A 6,000-nucleotide genomic window follows, 5' to 3' on the forward strand; every position below is an offset into this window, starting at 1 on the left:
ACTCTGAAATTACATGTTATTGTCCATCTGTAGTTAGACCAAAGAAACATGGTCTTTCTTTCATTCTTTTTAAGTGTAAACAAAGTACAGGTTTGTGAATTCTGTTCCTTGGCACACAAAGGAGCGAGGCAATGCTCTCCTGAAACCCGCCTTCACTCACCCACTCATTATGCTGCCCCTGGATTAAGCGTCGTGGTTTAGGCTCTTGGTCCTGGATCACACCGTGGTCGCCTGGGGTGCTTTTAGAAAGCAGCAGCATCTGGGCTCTGCTCTGAACCAATTATGGGGCGTAGGCAGCCCTGCTCTTACAGAGCTTTCCATGTGACTCCCATGTGCTCTCAGTGCTGAGAGCCACAGCTCCAGGGGGTGTTTTCTTTGTCCAACTTGTATTCTCCTTGGGCCAAGACTCAAATCTTACTCTAGTGGTTCTCAAACTTTAGTGTCTATGACAATCACCTGGAATACTATGAAGACAGATCTCTGACACCTCCCTCACCCTTCAAGTTTCTCTATCAGCGGGTCTGGGATGGGGCCCAATGATGGGCATTTCTAAGAAGTTACCAGGAGTTGCTCTCCTCCTGGTCTGGGGACCACACGCTGAGAGCCACTGCCTGACTCTGCGAAGGGTGTTAGTCTTCCGGGGTCTGTCCCTCAGAGGTAGGGTAACCAACTAGTCTTCATGATGGCACTAAAACTCCCTTGTCTTGGGAAACCCATCAGCATCAGGAAAACTGGGACAATTAATCACCCAAAAACTATGTCCATGTCCTAATCCCCAGAACCTGTGAAGGTGACCTTAATTGGCAAGGAAGGAGGATGAAGAGGGCAAAGGGTGTCAAATACATGGTGACAGAAGACTAGAGCTTGGATGGTTGAGCACACAGTGCAATATACAGATGATGTATTCTAGAATTCTCTACCTGAAACTTATGTTATGAAGCAATGTCACCCCAATGAATTTACACACACACACACACACACACACACACATATATATATATATATATATATTTTTTTTTTTTTTAAAGAAAAGGGTCTTTGTAGAGGTAATTAAGTTAAGGATCTTGAGATGAGGAAATCATATTGGATTATGTGTCTGGGCCCCAAAGCCAACAACTGTCTTTAAGAAAAAATGAAGCAGTGGGAGATTATGTGCACAGAAGAGCTTATGTGGCCACAGAGGCAGAGAGCAGAGTGACCCGGTCACAAGCCAAGGAACGTCTGAAGTCACTGGTGCTGGAAGTGGAACTGAACACAATGGATTCGAGCTCACCTGCCACTAAAGTCAAACTAAGCAGAGACAGGGCTGAATCATATATGAGTGTTTATTCCAGTAACGCTGGCAGTATGGGGAGACCAGTCTGTCACCCTGAGAATTCTACTCTGACCCCCCTCTCCAGTGGGCTGATTATACACTGAGTGGCCAGATTATTATAATCTCTGAATGCATAATAATCTGGCCACTCAGTGTATATTAATATATATATATATATATATATATATATATATATATATATATATATATATATATATATATTAGAGGCCCAGTGCATGAATTTGTGTGTGCATGGATAGGGTCTGGCCAGCCTGGCCAGGGGGAGGGGACATGGGCAGTTGGCCGGTTTGCCTGCTGGTCGAACTCCTGGTTGAGGGGACAATTTGCATATTAGCCTTTTATTATATAGGATATACACTGAGTGACCAGATTATTATGCATCCAGAGATCATAATAATCTGGTTACTCAGTGTATGCACACAAGGGAGAAGATAGCTACATGCAGCTGTGAGCTGCAAGTGTAACAGGGAAAGGGGAGGGGAGCGTCTGCAGTCCGGCCTTCAGAAGCTCAAAGTCCAATAACAAGGTGGCTAATCTTCTATGACATCATAAACAGCTCAGCCCATTCTTGGGACAGGAGAATGGTCAGTGTTCCTGAGGTAGACTCCCGGAAGGGGTCAGGGTCTCCAGGCATAGCCACCGAATCGAAGCGTGTCATGACCTTGGTCTGTTCTCAAATGTATTTCTTCTCTGAGTAATGGATCCATCTGGCATCTTATCTTTTTACAGCCTTGTTTCACCCTCCAGTTTCCCAGAATCTGTAAGAAAACTCTTATCTATAGTTAGTAAGGTGAGTAATTATTAAACAACCGTGGCTCTATTCTCATTACGTGCCCTTCCCCATGATCAGAAGGACATGGAATGGATTCTCCCCTCGAGTCCTCAGAGGGAGGGTAACTACTGACGCCTTGACTTTGGATTTCTCCAGAACTGTGAGAGAAGATACTTCTCTTGTTTTTAAGCCACTGGTTTTGTAGTCATTTATTACAGCAGCCACAGGAAATTAATACGGTTCCAGTTGCCCTAACCGCTGCTCTCATAAGGGGGGTATTTCCTGTCTCTGTGTTTATCAAAAGTGAGATATTCTGAAAACACATCGCCTCCGCCAGGACTGGCCGGTTGACTAATGAGTCTATAAAAATGCTTTCCAGAAAGAATGGGCTAGGAACCACTGGAATGCAGCTCCTCTGACATAATAACAGCTCTGAAGATTGTCCACAGTAGGCCATTAAGCAGCAAATGATGTAAATAAAAATCTATGAATATTCAATGTGCACTTTGTCATGCAGGCCAACAGTTGTGGACGGCCTATGAGAATTTTTTTGGAGCAATTGTGCTCTGGGCACAAAAAAGAGACCATGTGGAGCCACGTGGAGAGTGTTCAAGGCCATTGAGAGAGCGCTTCACCCTAGACCAGTGGTTCCCAACCGTTTTTTTGGCCACGCCCCACCTAAGCATCTCTAAAATCTTTATTCCCCTCCTCCCCCAACACCCGTGATATAGAATTCTTATTATTCAAACAGTGAACTGCTATTCATGTGAAGGATGCCTATTAACTTGATCCAAACAAGCTCTCAAAGAACATGGCAGCCATGAAAGAGAAAAATAAAAGAACGAAAGGACAGCTGACGTCCCGAGGAAGACATCACCAAGAAATTGTCAAAAAGAAGTGATATGAAAAAATAGCAAATAAAGTTTCAAAACATATAATAGAGAACTGACATGCATAAATATGTCACAATATATATTTACATACTATATAAAAGGCCCCTAGAACCATAAAAAATGCAAAACATTTACTGTTAATAACTCATTCTCAAATTGCCTCTCTTACAAATCAAAATGCCCCCCATGTGGAAACCATTGCCCTAGACTCGGGCACTGAAGGCTTTTCTGCGCTCTGAGAAGGTGCTGGTACCTTCTCATCATTGGGCAACACTAAGCCAGATAATGAAGGGGCTGCACCACCCCCAAGGCACATCCTGTCAACTCCAGGTCACTCTAAGGCCCGTGGCCAAAATGCTTGTTGGAAGAGGAAGATGAAGATGCAATAGAAAACTCCAGAAATGGCAGATTGCCTGGGACAGTCTTTGAATTCTAATGCCCTGGGTTGGTCCTGCCCCAGAAAACCAGATGTAGATCTATAGGCCCCTGGACTGGGGTGCGCTGCTTCCTGCATCTCTTCTGGGTGCTCTATCTGCTTCTCGGGGAGCTCTGGCTCTCCCATCCCTGCTGAAGTCTGAACCATGGCTTTCTCCTGATGCTTAGCCCCTAGGCTGGTCCCTGAAGGTACCGCTGTGTGAGCCACCTGGTTTCCCACACTCAGCTGAGGTCCAGCACATATGGCGCCTCATTACACTTTTCTTCTGTGTATTTTCAAAGGCCGTTCATCAGTCATTTCATGCACACTCCCCTCACACTGACATGATGAATTACTTAAAGACCAGAATCAGGCCACCTGCTTTTTCTAACTTGCAAGCACCAGGCTTGGCACCAGCGCACAATAGGATTTTATCTGGTGCAGACATAGTCACAATTCCCCACCGTTAGTTATTAATATTATTGAATCTAAATATTAGTAAAACCCTCCTAGTGCAGCTGGGGCTTGACTGGGGCCCTGAATGGGCCTCAAAAGCTGGTTAGGTGTTCTAGGGCATGAGGGAGGGGATCAACCTGGCACAGCTGGGAGAGGAGAGTGGGACCCCGGGCACAACTTAATACCTGGCACCCTGGCAAACATTCAGGGCGTATTGCTGCCCCAGGGAATGATCAGCGTCCAACAACTCGCAATAGCACACTCTGGGGTGCTTTTGCTTTGGAGAAGGAATCTATTTTGAAACTCCAGTTCTGCAGTGGCTGTTCCTATGGGACTGACTTCGTTTCTGAGATCACTGGGGAAAACACCTAAGTTATATTTTGTGTCATGTCCAGCCCAAAGGCCCCACATGTGTTTGAAAGCTGGTGGTGTAGCCTGACATTCACACACAAGCTCATTCTGTTCTCCAGTCACCACCAGGGCTGACTTCAGTCTTCAGGGGAGACCTGCCATGTGAGGTGTGCTCCTTTCCTCCCACTCTTCCTGAACCTTGGGGCTCAGGGTCCACCTGCGTAGCCCTCAAACGTGACTGGGAGGGTGTTAACCTAGTGACTTGAAAGAGGGAGTGATGAACATGGATTACAAAATATAAAGATGTAAGATCTGATACTTAGTTCTCTCAGCGAACTCTACCATCAGCTGTGAAGGGTGATCTTAGAGAAAATGTAAATGCTTATTGTTAAAAATAGAAGTGACCTGTGGAGATGCAATGGGCTAAATAGTGGTCGGCAAACTCATGAGTCCACAGAGCCAACTATCAACAGCACAACGATTGAAATTTCTTTGGAGAGCCACATTTTTTAAACTTAAACTTATTCTAACGCCACTTTTTCAAAATAGACTCGCCCAGGCCATGGTGTTTTGTGGAAGAGGCACACACAAGGGGCCAAAGAGCCGCATGTGGCTCGAGAGCTGCAGTTTGCCTACCATGGGGCTAATATAACAGGCTCTGCAACCTTCTCCCCCCCCCCTCTCCTAAGTGGAATTGCTACCATAGTAGCTAAAATGCAGGGGAATTTTAATGCACAGTTTTATAGCCGAAACTTTTGATTTGGGATGGCTAATATAAAAATGCTTTGCCTACAAAGCTATCAGTAATTGAGATGATGGTTTCTATGGAACGTATTTGCTGATTTTATTGATACTTTTACTCAGATTTTTTTTGGGAAAAGAGTGGTTGTTTTAGAATATTTTTGAAGTTATGCTACATAAAGTCTCTAAATTGGAGAAAACAAAGCTCAAAGGGAAAAAATAGAACAAATTCTCTCCTATTAATGGGAAGATAATGATTTTAAACACTATAAATCTTGCATGAGTCACATTGGTGCAAAATTAAGAAAATACTTACCTTGCTGATTTCTTATAAATTTCAATTGGATTTGTCAGGGGACTTCATTACTAAGTCCCAAATCCAAAGCCAGTGTTGTACAATAGATTATGCTGAAAAAGAAAAAGTGTATTCCAGGATGGTCAGGCTTCCTTCTGATAAAAACTGGCCATGTTCCCTTAGCTATTGTCCTGGGAAACTATTTCTAGAAGCTTACTAATGTCTTTAAAACTTGGAAGTGCGAGCCAATGTCATGCAAATGAAATTAAGCTGATGAAAAATTGGTTTCTTTCTCATTGTAGCACTCTCAATAAACACTACACACTGCATTTTTAAAAACAAGTTCTGATCTTGGGGAGTTATGATACACAGTAGAATAAAACTAAACAGAAGTGGTATTTAAAAAAAAATTATGTCTAACCCAGACCTTGGTGTTAAAGATGGATGCTGGCTTCTAAGAACTCAATTAAAAAAACAAAAACAAAAACAAAACATCTTCACGGTCAGAAAGTAAGTTTCATGAAAAGAAGTGGGTCTTCTGCCTTCTGGAGGTCTCAGAGTTCAGCTTATCTGAGGATAAAGACATTTCTGTGAAGGTGTGATTGGATCATGGAGACCTGTTTGGAGAGGCGTGTAATTGTTCCTCTGTCAGTTGATTTTCTTTCTTTCTTTCTTTCTTTCTTTCTTTCTTTCTTTCTTTCTTTCTTTCTTTCTTTCTTTCTTTCTTCCTTCCTTCCTTCC

The sequence above is a fragment of the Pipistrellus hanaki genome (genome assembly GCF_964339955.1).
Source record: "Pipistrellus hanaki genome assembly, chromosome: 2".
Classification (NCBI taxonomy): Eukaryota; Metazoa; Chordata; class Mammalia; order Chiroptera; family Vespertilionidae; genus Pipistrellus; species Pipistrellus hanaki.